Here is a 26,891-nt window from a genome sequence, read left to right as displayed (position 1 = left end):
GTAAAATATCCTACTAAAGGAATAGCACCCAAAGGGGGAAAAAAAGACAAATACTATAGAGGACTGAAACAGATATTCTGAAAACAAATAATCATTTAAACATATGTATTTAATCTTTTCTACATATATTCAAAAGTGAAAGGACAATGAAATGAAGAGAAATGAAAGAAGTTTTGGAAAATAATAACTACTGTATTTCCTTTGTAAAAACACCAGAAATAAAACCTTATCTACTAGGCTCCCAAAACTTGCTTTTGTTCTCTTATTGTGCAACTAACTGACCTTATGGTGTAAGAGATTGCTATAATCTTATGGAGAAGAGATGCAATGTGATTGGAGTAATGCTAAGTGGTGACATTATAACTGGCACTATCTCCTATATTCCTTTTGAAATAACTTTATTATCAATGGTTCCTTTTCAAATGCACTGTCTTTTTATACTTTATAAGATTTTTTCAGCTGTTTGTGTATCTGTTAAACAATGTTTGTATTTTTTAACAGCCTCTTCATCTTTCATAATCATTGAGAACAATTTAATATAGCATCATTTATTTGTCAGTATGTATTCTGATGTTCGCATTATCATATTAAATTATTGCTGCACTTAGTAACCATTTTATAAATAGAAATGTTGCTGTGAACTAATGTTTTTGCCTCCCCAAAGTTTACTTATTGAAGCTTTAACTCCCAATATGATGATATTTAGAGTTGGGGCCTTTGAGAATTCATTAGGTTTAGAGGAGGTGGGTCCCCATGATAGGTTCTGTCTTCATAAGAAGAAGAAGAGACTGTAGTTTGCCCTCTCTCCACCTTTTGAGGATACACTGAGAAGGTGACAGTCTGCCTGCCAGGAGAGCTCTCATCAAAAATCCAATCTGCTGGCACCTTGATTTTGGACTTCTCAGCCTCCAGAACTGTCAGAAAATAATGTGTGTTGTTTAAGCCACCCAGTCTGGTATTTTGTAATTGAAGCCTGAGCTAAGACAGTTGTCATTTTAAAATTTATCCCAAATTTAAAATTATTTCTTTAGTCTCTAGAAGATCAGCCTTCCTACTGATTATGAACTATAACTTCTCTCTTTGGGGAGAGATGAAACTTATACATTTTCTTTTGTAAATACAACAGTATATTTAGAAGTTCTTATTTGCAATTATTTTTCTGACATGAGATAAGTTAGTAATTGCAGTTATATTCCTTACATTGTTGCCTTCTTGTGCAGGAACACTTGTTTTTGGTACTCTGTATTCTGTTCTTGATTTAATATAATTGATTCTTTTCACATGTTTCACATCCATTCCAGGTAGAGCTATTCTATTTTTTTCAGAGTTATTGTATTTATATTAATGATGCAGATAACTTATTCTGGCATAACATAGTCAGTTTTTATATTAGTTAAATGCCAGAGAGAGGGCAAAGATGTTAGAGCCAAACTTTGTATTCACTATACTTCAATATAATTGTTTGCTTTCACTTTTTAAAAAATAAAACACAGATAATATTAAGAAAGAATAAAATGTTTTAATGATGAAATATACTTTGGTTTTACTTCATTTTAAAAATTAAAAACTAACTTATGGGAAGTAACTTACCAGTTGCCTCCCGAAATGACAACTCAATGCATATTTTAGTAATGGAGAGTTTTCCGTACGGCATAAAATCAGGAACTGATAAAAAAAAAAGCTGATAATATTTTTTGACATGATTATTAACATATTTTTAATATGCTAGAAATTATTTGTGGTTTTTCAACTCTCAACTGAGCCTTAATTCAGAAATGAATTTCATACCCCAGGTCAAATACTGGCTACTTTCTACGTAACAATGACTTTTTAAAATTTTATGTAAAATTATAGCCACATCTATCACTCTTGGTTCAATTTGTAATACAGAAATTATCTTTGATTTTAACAAAGGCAAGTATATTATGCAAACAATTAGACATTTAGAAAATGGTTGCAGACTGGAGAATTCAAAGTTGTAAGAGTCAGATCGACCACCAGCTTTAGATTTATTGCAGAGGGGTCAGAGATTTGATATATCACAGCTTTCCACTGTCAGCTCACAGCCTTAGAAAGAAGAGAGTGGTGTCTGCTTCTTTTCATCCCACCACATCTCCTGTGAATCCATCTTGTTGGTGCAATGTAAACTGTACATGCAACCTTGGAGGCAAAGTTTCTCAAAACTATTACAGACAGTTAGCCCCTAATACTGAGGAAATCGTAGATGGGTTGTAAAGTTCTAAGAACCAACAGAGAATGTCCAGGACGCCCCTACTCAAAAGTGAAGTGTTGGAAGATAAAAAGTGGGTATGGTTCATAAACTCTGCATGACAAGGTTGAATTACTACATTGTAACTTTTATGAAATCAAATTTATTCATTGAAACAAAGACCAGCGTTTCAGAATCTGCCTCTTCTTTCCTCTCCTGACTATACCTCCCAATATAACTATTTATCACATGCATCTGCCCTCAAACACATTCAAACTTTGTAGGAAAAAACTCATAAAGATGATGCTAAGGCACTTTGCAGGCACTGAATGAAATCAAACTGTTAGTGAAAAAATGTGTTCCATGATTATAATGAAAAATGCATATGTAGACAAAAAAACAATTTGTTTCTTGCTGTGACTGATATTCAGTGGTTAAAAATAATGTATGGCTTATTCCTTTTTTTAGTGCACGAGCTGGCATTAGTAAAAAAATATTCCTTGTATGTGTCAGCAAGATATATTACTAGGCATTCTCTTTTTTTCCCACACTATTTATTTGAAATGATATCATACTTTTATAATGTATGATGTAAAAAAGCCATATCTTTTGGCCCAAATATAGCATTTGTTGACTACAGATTGAACATTTTTTGGCTCTCCCATCATATTCTGTTTTCATATTATTAGCTAACCATACAACTAAAAACTCAGGCAAAATCACCACACAAGAGGAACCCGAGGCTTGATAAATATAACCAGCTGCCACAAACCACTAGCTCTTTTCTCTTCTTGGCCCTGAGCCATCCCTGGAAATGCATCATTTCTGAACGATCATTCTTACATACTCAAATATATACAAAGGAATTGCCCCTTTCTTTTTAATATATCTACAATTAGGACTCACAAATTCACACAAAGCAAAGTAAATCTAAACTCTGTCTTCAAGCTGATTGTATAAAAATATATGAATAAAATGTGGTAGAAATGTGGGGCCATTGCATTTCTCATTTCTTGAGTTTACAACAGCATAATATATTTTCTTTATTTTTTTCTCCTCTTCCCATGATCAGGCTTAATGATTCCTAATATTTTTTTTCCTATCAGAGTGTCTTTTTCATTCTATCCTTGTTTTTATTTCTATAAATACTAATTCCAGACAAGCATCTCATAAGATACATATTATATATATATATATATAATCTTTTATTGGGCTATCTATCTAGTGTCACAGGTCATACAGCACTTCTTCTACTAGTCACTATTTAATTCTGAGAATCCTTAGGGAATTTCCTACAGGTACTCATAAATACCTCTTAAAGTGTCGTGAGGTCTATGCAGTTATAAAACTCCAGAAAGAGCTTAAGTAATACCAGCAATAACTTCCACTGCTTAGCATAGTGGCTAACACATATAGTAACCACTCAATAATGTGTATAAATTGCATGAACCTGATATATAGAGTAGACCATTTTCAGCAGCTCTTTTGAAGGAATGGTTTTAAGGCCATTCCCCTACAACGCAGGTCCAGAGCACTGAGGGAGGTAAAAAAAAATGAAGAAATTTTATTTAAAAAACATGGAAACATCGGGAAACTTTCCCAAATTTTTAAAGTAAATAGACTTTATTTTATTTTACATAATAGTTTGATATTAAATAGGATATATGGACAATTATCTATATTTTTGATCTGATCTAATTTTAAAACAAAACCCTCACATGGTAGAATTTTTTCCGAATTTACCATTTATATACAATTAATTTAATATATGGAAAGCATCTCTAGTAAGCTTGTCCCCATTGGACTTTTGATTCTAAATTAAGATTTATAATCATTTATTTTCTCATGGAATGTCCACAACCCCTCTTACTTCAGGTAATGCATCACAGATGTTTGGTTTACCCCCATATATTAAGTTCCTAACACATATAAATAACACAACACTGTAAACATTTTAAGTGTTAAGTGCACCAATGAAGGTAAAGTGGCTGTTATGTAACTACCTGCAATTTCAACCTAGAAGTCTAGAAGATTTTCTAGAAAGTTTCAAAAGTCTAAAAACACTAGGAATATTCTAAATCTTCTGCTACTGAAGCCATGCGTTCTTTTCAAACTATAAATTAGTATTATAATGACAGGAACTTATGATTAGACTGGTTAGATTCATGATCTGAATTTACGTGGTTTATTCAAATGCCATAAAAATGTCATACGCCGTCAAGCACTTGGACTGGGGATGCAGTTTTCATACCAAAGGAAAACGGCAAGGAGGAAATGTGTCCACTTTGAGGGAAGATTGTATGAGGAATATCTTCTACCCAAAGCCATATGGTCAGTCTAATTCCACAAGAAAGTTTGTGCTGATTCTAACATAGTTAAAAGGTATGACAAAGTTTAGTAGTAAACATTCTATGAAAGATCTAGAGATGCAAGTGAAAGAAGTTTGAAGTCATAATATTCATGGAACATTTTCTCTGCAGAAATTTAGGCAGACAATCATTTAAAGTGTCATTTTCACAGTAATACCAAGTGGGAGAAACATAATGGAATGGGAATCGAGAGTTAAGAAATTGGGATTGTTGCAAGAATATATGTTCCACAATGCTGTGAATAATATTTTTTAAATGCTATTCACATAATCCAAAATATTTAAGTTGAATGAGACACATAATTTCAACAGTAAGAAAAATCAAACCAAGCACAACGTTAGAATTATTGACTTCACAGTATTTACCAGGATAAATGAGTTTATTCAAAATAAGAGCCATATCTTAATCTAGTAGAAATATTAGAGTATGTATTATTTGTCAACTTGTAGCAAAACAGTAAACAATATCAGAAGTCTGTGTCCTTCTGTAAGTTTTGGATAGAGAAAACTTCTATTTTCTTGCAATTGAATGAAAAGAAAACAGAAAACAAAGACAACCACCTCCCCCCACTATTTGAAATCCTGAAAGGTATATTGCTAAACTGGTTCCTGAAAACTAGCACGAAAGATACAATAGTTACCTAATGTATTGTTTTAGGGTTTATCATGAATAGTCTTGGATATGCAGGGATGAAATAGACATTGTCTTGGTCCTTGAAATCTCATATGCAAAGAAAAAAAAATCAAAAACGACCAAAGCAAGTGTTAATGGAATATAATAAACATGAGCAACTTTTAATGGGAACAAAGGGAGAGACAGGATTCATTTTTAAGTGGAATAATCAGAGAGGATTTAAACAAGAAGATAACCTTTGAGATGGGTTTTACCGGACTTTACATCACAGAAAGAAGAACAAGAATTCAAGGTAAAATAGAGTATTCTTAAATGTATGTAGGTGTGAAAGAGCATAGGGTATTCAAGAAAATTTAAATCATTCTTTATTGTGCAAAAAGTGTACATGTGTGGGTGGGGCGGGGAAGAGATGAAAAAGACAAAATCTATTGGGATGAAATTGTGAAGACTAAGTATGCACATAATGTGATTCTGAAGTTAGATATGGCAAATAAACCAACTTTAGTTTGTATTAGGAAGGCAACGTGAAGTAGCATGCCACTTGTCTCATAGAAGTGGAGCAGTTGACCACAGGACATCAAGTATCAATCACGCACTAATCTCTGTCAGAACCACCAAGTCATAACGTCAGGCAGGGCCATCAACAACACCGTGAAGATGGAATTGGTACATATAGACTAGGCATGAGCAGGGTCAGAGGGCACAAATAAATTGAGTTGGCCTGAATTCTCATGTCATCTACTACTATAGCACTGATAAATCTCCCTCAGCTCCTACCTATTGCTCTATGGTGGGTTTCTTATGATCAGTCAGCAGAAAATGAAAATTCTACCTGATGTGGAAAGAGAATTGGCTTTAAATAGGAATATACACAGTTTCATAAGCAGTGACTAATGTCTTGGCTGGTTGTTCAGAGGCCTAGAAGGAAAAATATTGGAAGACTAGGGATAAAGAGTTCCAGAGAAGAAATATGTAGGTGAACATATAAGTTTGGTCATGAAGTGAGAAGATCTATTTTTCCATGTTAGCACCCACCAAAGAGTATATTCCGGGGCTTCCCTGGTGGCGCAGTGGTTGGGGGTCCGCCTGCTGATGCAGGGAACGCAGGTTCGTGCCCCGGTCCGGGAAGATCCCACATGCCGCGGAGCGGCTGGGCCTGTGAGCCATGGCCGCCAAGCCTGCGAGTCCGGAGCCTGTGCTTTGCAACGGGAGAGGCCACAGCAGTGAGAGGCCCGCATACCTGAAAAAAAAAAAAAAAAAAGAGTGTATTCCGTGGTGAGTCACTGTACAACCAAGCAGACAGAATGACTTTGCTATTTGACATGAGCCAACCCCAGTGTGACAAATGGTCAGAGTAATGGAGTAGCTATAGTGGAACGGATAGAGGTTATTCATGGGACCAACTTCATGGATCTCCAAGCCTCTCCAAGGCTTCCACAGCTGAAAGTCCAACTACTAGTAGAAGAAATCTTACCTAAGTATATGCCAGACACTGTTCTAAGTTCTTCACACTATTAATCCATTTGCTTCCACAAGTTTATGAAGCCAGCTACATTATTACTTCTACTATACAATGAAAGAAATTGAGGATTAGAGAAATTTACTAAATTGTTTAGCATTGTACATAAGAGTTTTTTCTTAGTTCAGCACTGCCTTCCCACCATTCTTAATAGCTATAAGAAATTTACTTTTTTCATTTTTTTTTCTGCATGGAATTAAAATGGAAAAATTAAATAATAACAGTGTTAATTAATCCAAGGCCCTCTTCAATGGTAAGAAAGGATTATTTCAAAGTTTACTTCTATTTGTTTTACCTTTGTCCTCACTTCAGTCTCCATCTACCACCCTGCTTCTCCCCTGGACTTTCTCCTAGAGATCTTTTCACTGCACCAGGCTCATACCCTTACTTAATATGTAGGCCATTTTAGTAGGAAATCTTTTGCTGTCTCAGACCAAAGGTTGCTCTTACGTTATCTATCAAAGGTAAAGGCACAGATCCAATACAAGCGATAATTTTCATACATTCCTCTACTCACTAGATATTCCCAGGGCTACTGTGTAGCAGTTTAACATCAGACAGGCAACAATTTTAGGTATTCTCTGCTGTCTGCTATCCAGCCAAAAGATGACTTCACTTCCCCTTCCTTGTTTGTTACTGATTAGCTGAGCAACCAGATTACATTCTTAAATCACTTCATGCATTAATGGCAAGCCCCATTCTACTCGAACAAATGCTGCTGAAGCATAGACTTCATAGAAGTACTTTCTGAATCAACCATGAAGAGAATCAAGATCCAGTTCTTCAGTCAGCAAGGACACAACCTCCCATCCTCAACTGACTGCCCATCACATGAAATATGAGACAAATACAGACCTTTGTATTTATTCAACAGTAGCAGAAAAATGCATATTTAGAGATAACTATAACTCCTTGATTACAACTAGTACATTGTATACTTGATGAAACAATATTTTATTCTTATCACCCTAATAAGTCTCTTATTTTCAACATTTGTTCTTTATGGTTGTTTTATTTATTTTAAGAAGCTCGAATGGAGGAATAATATCAATGCAAAGATTTTAAAAACAGAGGAAAAAGGCTAAAAATAGAGACCTCACAAAATGCTGAGAGCTGGGAAACTTTTCATCATCAAATAATAAACACTTGAGTTCTCTTTTGACTGTTTCCTTTCCAATGAGACATAATATCAACAAATCCCACATCTTGGTAACCATGCAGTCACTTAGCAAATATTTTTAAATCAACTGCTAATATAAATTAGTATTGATTAATCATCTACTAGTTATTCACACCTGCATTCTTTTACCATTTTTCATTTCTATTTCCCATATTTATTTGTGTTTTCCTCTCCAAACTCCCTGGCTTCCTTCTTTAATTCTGTATGTTTAGCTCTATTATATATACTTTTGTCTTTCAGAGATACATTGTTTCTTTCTTGATAGATATATTTTTGCATTATTTAATAGGTTATCTGTCCTATTATTATATAAACTTGCATGCTCTAACTCATCATTATTTTGCAGAATTATGCGATCTGCTCAACTATTCTTAATACATGTATATTCACTGAGTTGTATGTTCATTATATTACACTTATATGACTCATGTTCGTTGAGTTATATAAGTGTATTAATATGAGAGACTTGACTCATATCAATTCTCTCAATAGAGTTTTACAATAATCCTGGCAGTATGTGCTATGTGCACTTTAAAGTCAAGATTTAGAAAAGTTAATAAAATACACATTGAAATTGTAGCTCTTTTTACCTAATAAAACCATGAAACACTTATTTGAACAATGTTTTACTGTTTGGTGCAAAGAATATGCATTTAGCTAATTTACATTAACCACTGAACCACTAAAAACTAATAGTTCTATGTAAATCAACTATGCTCTAATAAAAATAAATAAATAAATATTTATATATTTATCTAAAACTTCAAAATGTTCAATAGTGTAAAGCCAATTTAAAAGAAAATACATTTCAAAAATGTATTATGTATTTGAAAGTAAAACTTTGCTATTGAACAAAAAACTAATATTTCTAATACATGTTAGTAAAAACAGTACTATATTGGGATGTAAATTTTTAGCATTCAGATTTACACAAATGATTTTTTAAATCAATCTATTCTTGAAAAATTAATTGAGGTAGCTAGAGACAAATTCAATTAAATTGGCAATTAACTTACTGATAAGATTAAAGATTTATAAAGAATTATCTTAATATATGGAAAAACTATTTTCTTTTCCATAGCTTATTTTGCCAAAATGGGCATGCACTATTTAAGAGCAATAGAGTAATTTGTTATATAGATTATGATGTAATATAATGTATGTATAGAAGGAAGGGACTAAGCTTTTGAAAATGTTGAGTAAGAAATTTAGCTCCCATGTTTATTTATGACATGAAATACATTTTTGGATCAAAGCATTTTTTAGTTAATAAATTCTATTATGATAATTTATCAAGATGCCTGAAAATTGTTATGCATTTTTAGACTCTACAGTTTAATGAACAGCATGTATGTAAAATGCAATCTGTATTTTGAAATACCTACAAACTACAAGTTAATCATTCATTACCATAGTTGTTGTACTTAAAATATAATGGTTCCAAAACTTTAGTGATCAGTTCAAGAATTGTAAGTAGAGTATCTGGAATAATGTATACTCCTTCTGTCTTCTTAGGAGCTATAAATGTGGTGATACAATACTTTCTGTAACAATGCCACCTATGAGTTTAGTTTTGTGATACCATCTCCCCTTAGCACATCTTTTCCAGGAAGTTTTCTTTCTTTCTTTTTTTACTTAATTAATTTATTTATTTTTGGCTGTGTTGGGTCTTCATTGCTTTGCACAGGCTTTCTCTAGTTGTGGCGAGCGGGGGTTACTCTTCATTGCAGCGCACGGGCTTCTCATTCTGGTGGCTTCTCTTGTTGCGGAGCATGAGCTCTAGGCTTGTGGGTTTCAGTAGTTGTGGCACGTGGGCTGTAGAGCACAGGCTCAGCAGTTGTGGTGCATGGGTTTAGCTGCTCTGCAACATGTGGGATCTTCCTGGACCAGGGATTGAACCCATGTCACCTGAATTGTCAGGCAGATTCTTAACCACTGGGCCAACAGGGAAGTCCCTTTTCCAGGAAGTTTTCAAATAAATATCTAGGAAAACTAAAATTTATTTTAAGAATTCGATCACAATAGTGTTTCTCAATCTGGAGTGTGCTTCAGAATCACATGAACAGATTTTAAAATACATATTTCTGGGCTCCACTCCTAGAATTTCTGATTCAGTCAGTCTGTGGTGGGGACCCAGAATTTGCATTTTAGTACATTTCAGATGATGTTGATGTTTCTGATAATAGTGCCATATTTTGAGAAACACTGTTTTAGACAAGCAGAGTTCACCCATAAGAAAAATCAAGAATAAGGGGTTTTGTTTTGTTTTGTTTAGCACTTCCAATACTTAGATAAGCCAAAAGTCCAAACTGATTTTTTTTAATTGGAAACTCTATAGTAACGTCTAAAAGTAGAATCAATGATATCTACCTTATAACCAATGTCAAACTTTTTGATTGCCTAAAGCTACCTGTTTCACATATGGTTCAATTGAAATGTTGCCTTTATAAGTGTCTAAGGACTTACTATCAGTAAACTGGATTGTGAAATATGGGAAGAAAAAATAATGGAAATCCTTACTATACCAAGAAGCTTATCTCCACCACATCCACACATTTGGCCAGTGGAAATACATGCCTTTCACATTCATTTTCCTTGTAGTCTACAAGTAGATGAAACTGTAGAAAATGACTATTAGATATCTAGGATCAAACAAATTTCTTAAAGCCTTTATTTTTAAAAGATGCTGTAAAACAAATCACTGATATGTGATGATTAAGATGGCTGTTGGAGATAATGTTATATAGATGATCAATTAAAAAATTATGACATTAAGGGGGAGGAAATGCCAAAGTGTTTTTCAACAAAACAATTTGTTTTGAAATGAAAGAACTTGGCAGATGTTTCAAGGATTCAGACCAAAAAACATATTTAAATCATACTAAGCCCATATAAAATAGAGTAGTGGCAAATGTATGATACATTCAGATTTTGTATCCATCCACTCTCAAATTTTTACTTATTTATATTTATTTATTATTATTATTATTATTTTTGTGTGTGTGTGGTACACGGGCCTCTTACTGTTGTGACCTCTCCCGTTGCGAAGCACAGGCTCCGGACGCGCAGGCTCAGCAGCCATGGCTCACGGGCTCAGCCGCTCCACGGCATGTGGGATCCTCCAGGACCGGGGCATGAACCCGTGTCCCCTGCATCGGCAGGCGGACTCTCAACCACTGTGCCACCAGGGAAGCCCCACTCTCAAATTTTTAAAATCCTAAAACATTTTGAGATCTCTGGGGTATCAAGATTGTTTATGGAAACGATTCAAATGTTCTTAATGATTTCATGGATTCCTTTAAATTTGTATGGTGAATATCTTTCCAAATGGCTCTATAACTGTTAATTTTTAATGGCTTTCCCTCTAGAAATAAAAATTTTGACTTCAATTCAATAATTGAATTCAATAGATTCAAATATATATGCTAATGGATTTGAAATTAAATTGAGAAATCTAGAAAGCTACACTGTGCAGAAGAGTACACTAATTAACTGTTTTCTAAAAAAAATCTATATTTTGTACATACCTCATATCTAATTTTTTAGAAGAGTTTTAGATCCTTTAAAATCAATAAGAAAGAATTATGTCAGTTAGTAAGGAGCCCGATCTGAAAAGATACTGAACATGAAAGGTCTGAAGCAGAGAAGTTGTAAAATGTATATTGCTTTGTAAAAACTGGGAAGTAGTAGGCACAACCTTATGGAATACTGTTGGCTGCCAGGAGAATGGACATGAACTGAGGAATATAAATATCAATGAGTAGACCGACAGCGTCTTTGAATCAGGCTCAACTTATATCAGTTTACCTATCTTTTCTGTTCTAATTATAAAGAAATACCGAGTGATGGGGACTAGATTGAATGCTAGATGTGTGTGTACACACACATGCACACACACAAACCTGGGTCGTTTTAGGAGCAGCACAGATAAAAGAGTTTGTTTAGTTGCTTCATTCTGTGCATAATTAAAGACAGGAGGCTTAGAGAGAATAAGCTGATATTCAAGGCATTTCTCGAAAACAACATCAACTCCAGCTTTTAAAAGTCAAAACGGCCTAAATCCACCTACATTCAAAGCCCTTAGAGCTGTCATAGGTTGTTTCAAGGCTGGTTTCCTGAAAAAGAACTAGGAGATCTTAACTTTGAATAAAAGAGGACAGTTGTATTGTAACAGGGCTGGGTGTACAACAGAGAATAAGTTTGAAATATTACATAAGGCTTCTGACCAAGAAAAGCATTTCATTCTGTTGGCTTATATATCCAAGAGAAAGCAGATTTGTTTTGAGAGAGCACTAGAAAGCAAATCGTGGTTGTGTGAGCATATGTTTTAAGTTTAATAAGGTAGATTGCTCCAAATTATTATTTCTTTGTCTGGTAACTATTATAAATAGTTATGTAAGCTTAAAAAGTTATAATTTTCCAATAAATTATTTTAGTTTGCCTAAAATGCTCTTCATATTTTTGAGGTATAGACGACCAGTACCCAAAACTTCAGGTGTAAAATTGAGATTATTTGATCAACTTCTCTGCAATACTAGAAAGACATGATGTGAGAAATTGAAAACAAGTAAATAAAGATTGAGTGAATGAATATTAGTAATGAGATAAACCAACCAAGATGTGTTTCAAGAAATATTGGTTTTCTGAGATTAGCTAACAGGGAATGGCTGCATCAGGTGATGTTAAACATGGACATCCTCAGAGCTTTCAATTTCTTTAAGAATTTTTTTTTTAATCTGAAAATGGGATATTGCACACAAAGTTTGTTTCCAGTTAAGGATGAAATAGCTGCTTTTTTGGTGGAAGACTTATGGAAAAATAGGTCAAATTAAATTTATGATTCAATTACACCAGAAGAATCCAAGTAAAAGGGGGATATATAGATAGATAGATCCAAATTGTGGCATGAGAGTTGTGAAGATATGAACCATAAGTGCTTTTGTTTAACCTGGTGATTGGAAACTGACTTAATGACTATGGTTTTCTGCTTTCTCATCTGTAAACTAAAGGAATTAGAACAAGTAGTCAATTAAATTCCTTCTACCTTGCTACTCTATGATTATGTTTATTAAGTGGTCAATATGAACTAATTGTACATTAATGCCTGTTGCTCCCACTTATTCACATCTATATGATCTAGTCTTGTGAGTTCTCCAAGACTGACTTTTAATCAGACAAGAAGCACATGAATAATTTCTCTTCTGATGTTATTTTATTTTCACTAAGAAAACTAACACATTTTCATTAGGAAAACCTTGCCAATTTGTATGGAAAATTCAAATTGCTTATCCCTTCATAGCCTGTCCCTTTCAAGTAGCCTCTGTTAACAATTATCCATATATTTCTGTACAGTATCTGCCTACAAATATTTAAATTACATTATAGAATAAATAGACTCATACAATAGATATTATTTAGTAACTTGCTTTTCACACTGTCTTTCTGTTGTCAGTACATGAATTTTATTTTAAGAGCATCCTTGAAATGGCTGCATGGTAGTCTATCTGATGATTGACTATAATTTAATCAGTACACTGTTACAAATAATATTGAAAAAAATATTTATATTTAAAGATTTATCTACTTGTGAGAGTGTATTGGCAGAGACTTTTACCTTGAAGGAATTTGTAGGATTTTGTTATAAGAGACTGCATGTATAACTGAGATTCCATTTAGAAAGTGATTCGAAATTTGAATATGTTAAAGGTTTTAATAAATATTACCCAGTTTCTCTCAAAATATTTTTTACTATTTTGTAGTATTCCAGCAAGCATAGCTTCACATCATTGAAAAAATAAACTTATTTAATTGTCAGTGAAGTTGAGAAGACTTTTACAGCTTAATGACTTGAAATTTGTTTCCATGAATTGCATGTTCAATGTTTTGAATTTTTCCCAAAGGTTATTAGTCTTGTTCAAAATAGTTATAATATTATGGTGTCTTTCTTTTGCTTTAACTTAAAAACATTATGTAGTCAAAGTTATGACTCCTACATCAACAGTTAATCCGTTAATGATTAATACAATATTAATTGTTATATATATCAGGGTAATAAATGTTCATTACATAGGAAATCAAATATTACCAAAAGCTTATAGAAAGATCTAGCAGTTTCTGCCCCATTCCTCCACACTCCCCCTTGTTATTCTCCCAAAGGACAGACTGATTTCAATTTTTGGTGTATTTATGCATCTCTATATTTCTGCTTAGCATGATTATTCTGTTCCCCTTGTAATCATTATTTTTAGAAATTTTCTATTGGCCTTCTATTACTTATGCCTATACAAAAATTATGATTCATACTTAGATTGTAACACATCATGATTACATTTATTTCTTGTTTTCTGTTTTTCTTTTTTTTCTATTTTTAAAAATTGAGTTGAAATTCATGTAACACAAAATTAATTATTTTAAAAAGTGGTTTTAGTATATTCACAAGATTGTTAAACCACCTCCACTATCTAGTTACAAAATATTTTTATCACCTCAAAAGTAAATCCTGTGCCCATTAAACAATTAATCTCCATCCTCACCCCCCTTCTTGAAGCCCCTGGAAACTACAAGTCTACTTTTTGTCTCTATAGATTTACCTATTCTGAATATTTCATGTAAATACAATCATACAATATGTGATCTTTTGTGTCTGGATTATTTCATTTAACATATTATTTTTGCAGTTTATTCATGGTGTGCCATATATCAGTACTTTGATGTGTTTTTTATTAATCAGTAATGTTCCATTGTGCTTATGTACCACATTGTTTATTCATTCAGCTATTTGTGGACATTAGGGTTTTTTCTACAAATTGGCTATTGTGAATAATGCTGCTATGAACATTCATGTACAAGTATTTGTTTGAGTGTCTATTTATAATTCTTTATGTTATGCACCTAGGAATGGAATTGCTGCATCATATGATAATTCTATGTTTAACCTGTGAGGAACTGCTAAACTGTTTTTCACAGCCACTGCACACTTTTGCATCACTACTAGTAATATATGAAGGCTGCAATTTCTCCATAATCTCACTAAAACTTCTTATTCTCTGTTTTGTTCATAATAGCCATCCTAGTAGGTGTGTGATTTTCCTAAAGTCTGTAATTTCTTTGTTTTCCTTTCTTATTTTTCTTTGTAACTTCTTAACCTATTTCCAATTGTTTCTCAGTAATTTTTCCTCAATGGAAATACCATCAGGCAATTTACAGGTCCCATTTCTTTTCTTTGAGATATCTTCCTGGAAAACTACATTATACTTCTACCCACTTCTGTTACTCTCTAGGCCTGCTATAAATATGTTGTCACAATATTTCCTTCTCTATCATAGAAAAATTTCCTGTATCTCTCCCCTAAACCAGAGTCTTTTTTTTTTCTGGGTCTTATACTCACCTTTGTCTTTATTTACTCCCTTGTTTTGTGAAACTCTAATAGCTTCATTATGTTACAAATATGACATGCAATGATCAAGGCAAGGTGAAGACAGACCTCAGCATATCTGTTTTATGTCAAATGTATCTAAAAAGAACAGGCTGCCCTCTTTTCTTGTTACAAAGTTATTATGCTAGAATATCCTTCAATAATCATCCTAGAGATTCCCCTTTTCTTTCCTTTCCTGTGTTGGACCTCCTAATTCCTGGAAATGTACGTCCTTTAATTCTGGGTATTTTTTCATGAATTTTTTGGTATGATATAAAGTCCCTTGATGTGTTTGGTGTCCCCAGCCCAGTGGCCTTCTGTATTACCCTCTACTAGGAAAAAATATTTAGACTTCTTCTGTGGTGTTGGAGGGAAAATCAAACAGCAAAATGCAGAAGAGGATCTAAGACTTTAAGTTCTTAAGTAACTGTCAAACAACCATTCTCATTTTAAGACTCTCCCTGCACCCTCTCAGGAATCATCTACAGACATCAGCTCCCAAACCTGTTGGGGTTTCATTTTTGAAGAATAGTTAAATGCTGGCATTCCTTATTCTTAGTTTAGAGTTTTGTTTTGTTTTGTTTTGTTTTCCTAGAACTTCTATGTCACAAAATTCTTCCATCTGCCTTCCAACTTCTGAAATTATGTAGCTATTTGTTCCTCTGTTGTTTTCACTATTCATATATGAATCAATCAACCAACATTCCAACATACTTTACCTCAAATTATGGTTAGTCAACTCTCTTTTTCTGAAGTTTTTGTTGCTTTTTCTGATTTTTTTCATACACTCCATCTTTAATTTCTATAAAACATCCCATTAACTAAAGACTTCTGGGGAATTCCTGGATGCTTCTTGCTTCTGGTCCTATACAAAATACTTTATTCCCAGTCTTTCTGGGTTCTTCTTGTCCAGTTGTCTTATTTCTTGAATCAACTGCTACTCAAATTCTGAAGATTGGAGGCTGGCAGAAAAGATGCTTTCCCATCCAAAATACGTTCCCTCTCTTCTTTATCTTTCCAACCAGAACAGCAGGTTTTCACAGATAGACACCTTTTCCATGTAGACTTACATTTCACAGGAGGCTGGTCACACCTCCAAATCCAGATGGTAAAACCTGATAGGATAATAAATCTGCTAAAGGAACTTGGTCTTCGATGACTGAACTGACATGCCAAGAAAGGCCAAAAAGTGAGATCAAATGGTCCTGGGCCATTGAATTTATGAACCTTGGAGCCTTTCTACCCCAGGATACATTGTTGTGAGAAAATATCATTATGCTAAACAATTTAGTAGGAGATTTGGTTACTTGAAGCTCAAAGTACCTTAACTAATAACATATTTGATTGTTTTCCCCTTTCCAAATTATTACATTATATTAGTAAGTCATAATTTCAATGGAGGATATTTTCCCTCATTACAGTGATTTTTAAAAGATAAGCCAAAAATTTGATTGAAAAGTTGAGTTCATTCATGGAAATGAACTTTATAAATTGTATGGCTTGCAGGTTCTATAGTGAGGTGGTATATATGTATTTAGATGGGGGTTCTTACTCAGTGATCATATCAAACCCAGGGTCATTCTTCTCTGTGTTAAGGAAATTTTACATTATTGTTATTGTTTATTGATTTTTCAATTTGTAAAACTGTACCACTTGTAGAAAATATTTGATTCATGCAGCCTTAATATAATTCTGAAATTTATTGATTTTTTAAAAGTCCAAAAGCAGCTCTCCAAAATTTTCCTTTATAATCACAATGTCCTATTACTCTTTTAAATTTGATAAACTTAATCAATTACATTCAATAAACATTTCTTGATCATGCCACTTTCTAGGAGCTAGACATAGCTGAAATATAAAAATAATATTTAGTCTTTGACCTGTAGGATTCCTAACTTCTGAATCTTAAACTTGGGCATCCTTACCATCTATTTGCTGTTTCCTCTCCGTCCAGATCTTTTTATTTTTCTTATTCTATGTGTACTCCAATTGCATTGGGATTTAGAGTCTCACTATTCTTCATTTTATTTCCATTTATTTGTTCTTTACTTGACCTTACTTTCTTCTTTATTCTACTTGTACCTTAGGTGAGTCCTGATTTTTTTCCTCTTTTGAAAACCCCCTTAATTACCTCATACTTTTGCTAACTATGCTCTATAAATTCTGCAGCCTGAATCAATCAAACTGCCATTTATCTATTCCTATCCTGGAACTGTTAAGCTAAAGAGAAAACTAACTACTAAACAAAGTGGTGAGTCACTGTCTCTCAAAAAGCCCTTCTTTCCTTCCTTTACCTTTATATATCCTTTTTTAACATTCTTTACTTTCACATCTTTAACCTAAACATGTTCAAGTCTCCCATATATTTCAAAGTGAAGCAAAGAAACAGGAAAAGAAAAGGAAAAAAAAATAAACCTTGAATAAAAACCTGTGCCCTGTTAGCTGATGCCAAATCTGCATACTTTTCATCTAAGCCAAGTTTCCTGAAAATGTAGTCCAATATCTTTTTACTTTCCCCAGCTGCTTTCACCAAAATCATAGCAATTCATCTTCCTCCTGTTATAAGAATTTTTAAAATGTATCTTAAAATGTTTCTTGTAGCTACTTTTCCAAATGGTGAAAAACAGAATTAGAGTGATGGCTAACCTCAATTTTGAAAATACCATTATTGAACTTTTTGTATATATAAGGATAAAGACCATAATCTAGTCTGACAGATAGTTGGTGAGGCATCAAGTAACCACATAATGATAAAGAGGTGTCTCCCTTGGGTGTGTCACTGTTAAGGTGATAACTGATTTGTAGGTTTCTCTGGTGTTTGGGCCTCAGGGGACAGAGAATGTGAGAAAGAGGTTCTGAACTGAGAGGGAGCAGGACTCAGTAGCATGTCCAGATGAGAGAAAAGTTTGAGGGACAGTAGGGAAAACTATTGGACTGGACATATCCAACAGATTTTTTGAGACGTGATGTCTGAGATCTAATTGTCAGGTGTTATAATCCCCCTTCCCAAGTTTCATTAACACTAAAGCTCTGTCAGTGTTTGGATTGGGTTGGGGAGGGTTATCTTCCCACTATTGTATTTTCTCTATACTATCAGCATGGAGGAAGCTTCAGAGTTTCCGGGCAGAGTAGAAAATCTCAGAGCAGGGTTCTGAGCTGAGGTTAAAAATAAGTAACCGGTCTGTGTCTTTATTCCGTATATATGTGTTAGCATACGGTATTTGTCTTTCTCTTTCTGACTAACTTCACTCTGTATGACAGACTCTAGGTCTATCCACCTCATTACAAATAGCTCAGTTTCGTTTCTTTTTATGGCTGAGTAATATTCCATTGTATATATGTGCCACATCTTCTTTATCCATTCATCCGATGATGGACACTTAGGTTGAGAATGGACTTGAGGATATGGGGAGGGGGAAGGGTAAGCTGTGACAAAGCGAAAGAGAGGCATGGACATATATACACTACCAAACGTAAGGTAGATAGATAGTGGGAAGCAGCCGCAGAGCACAGGGAGATCAGCTCGGTGCTTTGTGACCGCCTGGAGGGGTGGGATGGGAAGGGTGGGAGGGAGGGAGATGCATGAGGGAAGGGATGTGGGAACAGATGTATATGTATGACTGATTCACTTTGTTATAAAGCAGAAACTAATTAAAAAAAAAAAAAGAGAAAAAAAAATAAAATAAAATAAAATAAGTAACCGGGAGATTGTAAGCACTGACTGGGAACTTTTAAAAATATTTGTTGGGCAAAAAGCAATACAAATTAACTCATTATTAATCTGTAAGTTCAAACTGCTTTTTATTTGACTGTTAAACTGTTGACTCAAAATTTTAAAAATTGCTTTTTAAATACTTAATTAAAAATTTCAGTGAATCTTATATATCATATTACTTATTTTCCTTTTAGCATTTAACAATGTTGATGAAATGCTAAAGCCTCCTTGAATTAACCTAACTTTTGTTGGGTTTTAATTATTGACAACAACAAATCCTACCTGAGAGAGAAACTGGTTTCTGGAATTAGAAAATTTCAAGTGAGAGGATCAAAATTTTGTAAATGATTAATTCAAAATGAATGGGGAATAGTAAATATCTTTATATCCCTTAAGAAATAAAATTGCATAGTAATTTTATTCTTGGCCGTTGGACTCAGTAAAGCTGATTTTTACTCTGCATTAACTACTGATATAGTAACAAACTATATCAGGTTGCCCTTGAAAGTCTCATTTTATCACTGAAAGTCTCCTGTCCTGAGAAACTACTCAATCCTGGGTAAACCAGGATGGTTGGTCATCCTATTCTTGGATAAGCCCAAGTTCCTTCCTTTGTAAATTGGCATAGTAATAGTTCCCATGTCCTATGATGATTATCTAAATTCGGTCATTTTATATATTTATATTATACAGCACTAAATCTGGCAGTCACGTAGTGAGTTATTGTTGTAAATATGTATTATTATGTCCATGTACTGGAAATATAGTATTTAATGATATGTAAGTAGTTGGTAAAATGGACATCTTTTGATATTTGTCATACCCACTGAAGTTAAAGCTGAATGAAAGTGATTACTTTATGTGGTTTTTAATGGAATGCTATAAAACAGTATCAAAGGATATGGCTAACTCATCTGAAACAAATGGAAAAGACCAGGTTGTGTGAGCATATATTGTTTTGAGAAGCCATTTTATGTCTATGACTGAGGATTCATGACTGTTGAAGGTTAAAAAAATCATATGTTTTTGTGCTGGGAAAGGTGAGTTCGCCCAGTAAAAAATGATGTATTAGAACTTTAAATGTGTCCAACTTGGAAGAGTCAGAGGAATTGAGGATACCTTCTGTTTTCCATATTCCAATCTAGCATCTCCAGTTTGCACCTTATTCCTGTTAGTCAGGCGTAGTCTTCTACAAAAAATGAACTTTATTTCACATCTACATAACTTATTTTCTAATACTCAAAGATAAAATAAAACAAGCGACTTTTAAACTAGAATATTAAAGAATAGACAGAACTTACAGGCCTATTGCTTAAAGCCAGGAGAGAAACAAAATCCAAATTTACGTACCAGTACAAGATTTCTGACTTATTATTATCCAGTGGAATTCTCCCAAATAAAATTAATTAAATGGTCAAGCAAGTTTTCAGTAGAACTGCATTTCCAGAAACTCCCCATGCCCGTCAGAGGGGAACTTGGTATTGTTCAGCTTCAAAGGCACTCTCACCAATCACTATACCTGCCCCAATCGGAAAAGAATGAAGACAACACAGTGCCTCAATACACATGTAACCAGAGGGCAATGGGATACTTCACAGGAAGCAGAAATTTTGGTAATGACAGAAACCCTTTCCACCTCCAAGAGCATAAATAAACAAGAATGCCTCAGAGTCTCTCACGAGTTGGAGTAAGATGATGGCCACTGCTGGGCTCATCATAAAGATTTTTCATGCACATGTCTGGAACTTGAGAATATTTGAACAGCCGAGTTTCCTTGGATCTCTCTCCAAATGGCAGATGTCTCAAGCATGACAGCATGAGGGTAGCCATACTCATGTTTTGGCTCTGAATTCTCAAGGTATGTGTTTTGAAAGACAGCAGGAATGTGTCACATGGAATTCTTATTATCACTTGTGACCTACCCTCTATAATAATACAGTATCATTTTTGTTTCTTTCTACTGGTCAAAACAGTTGCAAAGAGTCAGCTATGTTCAAGGTGAGGAATACAGACTTTACTTTTTGATGAGAAGGTCTCAGTTTTACATGAAAAAAACACCATGTAAATTGGGAACTACATTGTTGTGGCAGTCTTTGAAACATACAATCTGCCAAAGAAAACTTTCACAGAATGATTTTCATACAAATAAGATATGGAATATGGGTACAAAGAGAGGCATTTGTGTTTTGGATTCTAGTTGTTCCCGAGGCCTAGCTGTATCCCTGCCATTCTCTCACTGGGTTTTCATAAACCTCTTGCTCGATCTAATTTATGTGACTTAAGTTTTCACTAATTCAACTCCCAGATCCCCATTTTTTTTTTTTCTTTTGGCGGTACGCAGGCCTCTCACTGTTGTGGCCTCTCCTGTTGTGGAGCACAGGCTCCGGATGCGCAGGCTCAGTGGCCATGGCTCACGGGCCCAGCTGCTCTGTGGCATGTGGGTTCTTCCCGGACTGGGGCACGAACCCGTGTCCCCTGCATCAGCAGGCAGACTCTCAACAACTGCGCCACCAGGGAATCCCCAAATCCCCATTTTTAATGCCTGAATTCTAAATATCTAGTGTCTTCCTAGACATGTCCATCTGTATTTTCATAGAAACTGAAAATACAACTTATCTCAGACTAAATTCAGCACCTTTCCTTTAAACATACTCCGTTTCTTGCCTTGGTGGAATTAATCTATCAAGACTCCAGTAGCAGATGACATTAATTAATTTATCATCCTGTTACCACTCCAAACTTCTGGGAATACCATTTACTACTCCTCTACCTATTTCAAATTTACGACAGCTGTCATATTTTTATAGCCCATGTCTTGGCCACATCTACTTGACACTAGGTATACCTTATGAAATTTGACATGGTATTTTTTCCAGGATTTTTAACTTGGGAACCAAAAAGGAAAATAAGAGTAACTTCTAAGGTAATACATTTCAATGGATGATGATGCCATCAGCTGAACAGCAAAACACAGGATGAAGAGATAATTTTCAGAAGAAAATTGTGAACTTAGTTTTGAATATATTGAGTTTGAGGTATCTCTGTAATAACTTTGTGGAAATATTCAACAGGAACTTGTTAAAGTCAATTCATGAGGGAAGGGAACAAACAACACCAAGAAAAAAAGTATAAAACAGAAGTAAGAATGTTATTGAATTTATGTGGCAAGAATTAGAATAATAATTGTGTGATATCACTATTAGTAACACATTTTTTTTACATTATTTTCCAAGTGCAGATTCTAACCATTTCAATGTTACATTCCAATAAACCCAAAGATGAGCATCTTAAGGACAGTTAAAAATACACATATGTGGGCTTCCATGGTGGCGCAGTGGTTGAGGGTTCGCCTGCTGATGCAGGGGACATGGGTTCGTGATGCAGTCTGGGAATATCCCACATGCCGCAGAGCGGCTGGGCCCATGAGCCATGGCTGCTGAGCCTGTGCCTCCGGAGCCTGTGCTCCACAAGGGGAGAGACCACAAGAGTGAGAGGCCCACGTACCGCAAAAACACAAACAAACAACCCCACATATGTAAAGATAATACACAAATAACCTTCTGTTTTGATCAAAATAACTTTTTATCACACCTGGGGGCTGGTTATCCTGAGGGCATTTCAGCTCTAATTATGGTTAATATAGTGGGAACACTAAGGTTAGACAAAAATTGGAAGGAATATATAAAAAATAGCAAAATTCAATTAATTTTTATTCAAATTCACCATAATACACAGTGATTGAGCAACAAAATCAATGTGTGACATCACTCTACAAGAATTGACTAGTGGGCTTCCCTGGTGGTGCAGTGGTTGAGAATCTGCCTGCCAATGCAGGGGACATGGGTTCGAGCCCTGGTCTGGGAAGATCCCACATGCCGCGGAGCAGCTAACCCCGTGAGCCACAATTACTGAGCCTGTGCGTCTGGAGCCTGTGCTCCGCAACAGGAGAAGCCGCGATAATGAGAGGCCCACGCTCCGTGATGAGGAGTGGCCCCCACTTGCCGCAACTAGAGAAAGCCCTCACACAGAAATGAAGACCCAACACAGCCATAAATAAATAAATAAAATTTTTTAAAAAAAGCAAAAGAAATCTGAATGAAGTATGGTCTTAAAAAATAAAGAATAAATAGCCTTAAAAAAAAAAGAATTGACTAGTAAAAATTTCAATTTTGGCTATTCTATTTGAAAAAATTACCTAAGAAGCTAGAAAGAGACAGTGACAAGTAACAAAATGATCAAAAAGATAATAGTAAGGTCTTAAGAAGAAGCATGAAAAGATTTGTGTTTCTTTAGTCAAAGTAAAAAAATATATATTTCATTTAATAGAAATCAGGGGTGATTTTTGTTGTACATAAGTGAAAGTTTGGGATTTTTTTTCCCCTTTGATAACCAAAAATCATTTAAATCAGGTTCTCTGGTGGGTTTTGGAGTTTTTCTGCTGGGAGCTATTCAGAAAGGGACTGAAAAAAGTATTTTCACAAAGTATTTTAGAAATTTACCTGCCTAAAGACAAGCAAATTAAACAGAAGACTTCTCATGGCCCTTATAGTTATATTATGTTATAATTCTATACTTTCATGGTAATTCAAACCACTTTATACTGCCAATATTCTCCATTTATGTAGTTTTTTAAGCATAAAATATTTTTTTAAGCATGAAAGATTTTTTAAGCATGAAAGATTTAAAAGAACTGTACATAAGGCCGCATTATTCATAAAGGGAAGGTATGAAACAGCACACCATAAAGAAATTAAAACAGAAAAGCAGTAGAATGCTAGTAAAAGCCTCTATAGCTTATGGTATTTTCAGATCAAACACAAGTCCACACTTTGAGGATGGTGGCAGAGGACTATGGACCTCTTCTAGGAGCCACTAAAGACATTTATTTTCTGCAATAATGAATGAGATCACTTGACACAGCCAGAAACTGCTTTATTTTCATTTAGAGGCATATTAAAGCCTTGACAAAATATCTATAGTTAGTTTATTATGATTTGGATTTTTCCTTATGATTCTCATCAAAAACAAATTGACAAACAAACATAAAAGAACATTTATTAACATTTACTAGAATACTAACCTCCATGTGTATTCATTCCCTTATCTGTATAGTAGGGAATAATAATAGAACCTACTTTATATGGTTTTTGAGAGAATTGAGTTTAGCCATTTAAAGACTCATAACAAGTTCTCACTTATGTTAAAAATTGTTATTACTGTAAAATCTTTCTTAACTAATAACTGTTTAATAAATTCACTAAATTAACCATCTCTCTATTTCTTACATAAAAAATATACTGATTAATATACAAAGCAAACCAAAATGTATGTGGCTAGAAGACTCTCCTTACATTCATTTGATTATTCCAAAATCTTAGAAACATTTTTATGCATACTGTACATGTTTCAATTATGTAATGTAATCACTCAGTAAATGTGTTAATGTTGTATGAAAATGATATTGTTCATATGGAAGTTTTGTTGAGTACCTTTCAAATTTTTAAAAAAAGAAAAATGATCCTCTAAAGTATTGCCACAGTATTAATCATTAAATTAATTAAATGATAGAAAAACTTAGATTAAAAAATTGATTAAAAAGTATAGAGGCATTCTGTTTTTAGATCCTATTGAAACTTTCTTCAACTTTTTGCTCTACTTGAAAAAACAAAAAGAAAAAAAAACCGGGATGTTGTAGAAGCTGCTTTGCTTGTAGTTTATGCCAGAAAGATGATACAGAATTTCAATTTCTTAATCATGGGACTCAAAATCTAATGAATTCATTCCAAGCTTTAATATTGTAATGCTTAATATATGTATACATACATAAATTATATATATACATAATTTTCCATAATTCTTCAATATGACAAACTTTCCCCATTAGTTGATTAACTGCTGATCCTGATTCTATTGGAAAAAGGCCTATATTCTGTTATTACTTGTTAAATAGGAATAGAAAGCATATGAATGTCCCCTATATCATTCTTTTACCTGTACTCATGAGTTTGAATATTTCATAATATAAAAGAGGGAATGTGAGTTATGAGAATGGAGACAGTGTTAAAGAAGAGAGTCTATTAACAGTGAAGTTAACTGAGGGCTAATGATTGCCAATGAGGGATTTGGGGGATGTTATTATGGTTGTAATTGGGAACATTCAGAATATTGCAAGTTTGTATGCTGAAGATTACCTAGTATGGTGGAAGATTCTGATAGTGAAGAAGAGAGAGAATAAACAAGGTAAGGAAGTAATTGCCTAAGTTATAGGGGTTGGGTTGCAGAACAAGTGGATGTATTTGTATATTCGACTCTGATAAAAGAGGGACACTCTTCACTTTAACAAAAAATGTAAAAAACAAAATTCCCAGAAATGTATCTATCCTATCTGTCTAATTATCTATCTATCTATCATATACCTACCTATCATGTATCTCTCTATATATACATACACATACACGTGTGTCTTTTATAAATAATATATTTCTGTTGCTATATATAACTCCAGCTCTACTTCTAATTCTGTGTTAGTCCTGGAAACAAATTAAGATCTGCAACTGGAACAAGTTTGAGTTCCTGCAAGATTCAGAATAGATCTGGCTTTCACATTTCCACAGGGTGGAGTAAACTTTATCAGGTTAGCTTGAAGGTAGACAGTAGGGCAGAGATAAGATTTAATGCTTGCATCATTAAGGATTGCATCATAAGGATACAAGAACTAATCAAACTTTCCCATCATAGGTTCATGGTTAAAATATAGGTTAAATTGGTTAAAATATGTGAAAGTAACTTGGTAGAATCAACTTTGTAGAAACTTGTATTATTTTCTGCCTATAACTACCCAAGTCCTTTTAAGTTTTCTGTTCAATACCTCTGAATCTGTATACATTTATCCAACTGCACAAGCATTGCTTGATTCAAGCCCTCATTATATATCACTTGGACTATTGCTATTGTTCTCATCATGTTCTTGCTTCTAATTTCTCCACTAGTGTGATTTTCCTAAAATATAAATATTATGGCATCATTTCCTTACACAAAACCATTCCATGCCCTGTAGGCCTCATAGGGTAAAACCCAAGCCTTCGGTTTGGTATATATGATTAACCATAATGTAGATTTCATTCAGAACCAGGTACATAATTTTGTGAGTTCAGTAAAAAATTAAAACGCAAGGTCTCTTGTTCATAAATCATTAAGAATTTCAAGATGATGAGAAGAGCATTAATTTTTGCCTGGGATTTTCTAAACATGAGACCCTTTGCCATTACACAAGTAGCACACACATGATGTGTGGTCTTGATCTCACTTGCCATTTATCACATCATCTTCTGACATTTCTTCACAAGTGCCCTCAGGTTTAAGAATGCATAAGTAATTATAGATTCTGAACTATCTATTCTGCTTTGCCTTTCCATGTTTTTGCAATGCCTTTCATCCCCTGTCTCAAAAGCCTTTCTTCCATGGATCTGCTAAGAAAAATGGCCACCTTTTTCTTAAGGACTCAACTCTTATCTCTTAATATATGAGACTTGCTCTGAAAAATTTAACATTTTCTTTTCTCTCTCTCTTTTTTTTTTTTTTTTTTTCATTACGCGGGCCTCTCACTGCTGTGGCCTCTCCTGTTGGGGAGTACAGGCTCGGGACGTGCAGGCTCAGCAGCCATGGCTCACGGGCCCAGCCACTCCTCGGCATGTGGGATCTTCCCGGATCAGGGCATGCACCTGTGTCCCCTGCATCGGTAGGCGAACTCTCAACCACTGCGCCACCAGGGAAGCCCAAATTTAACAATTTGATCACTGTTTTCTGGATAACACCATCATATTTAGTGTATACTTATGGTTGCATTTATTAC

The sequence above is a fragment of the Mesoplodon bidens genome (genome assembly GCF_964165515.1).
Source record: "Mesoplodon bidens genome assembly, chromosome: 16".
In the NCBI taxonomy this organism is placed as follows: Eukaryota; Metazoa; Chordata; class Mammalia; order Artiodactyla; family Ziphiidae; genus Mesoplodon; species Mesoplodon bidens.
The sequence above is the reverse complement of the archived record's forward strand: the minus strand, read 5'-3'. Positions refer to the sequence as shown.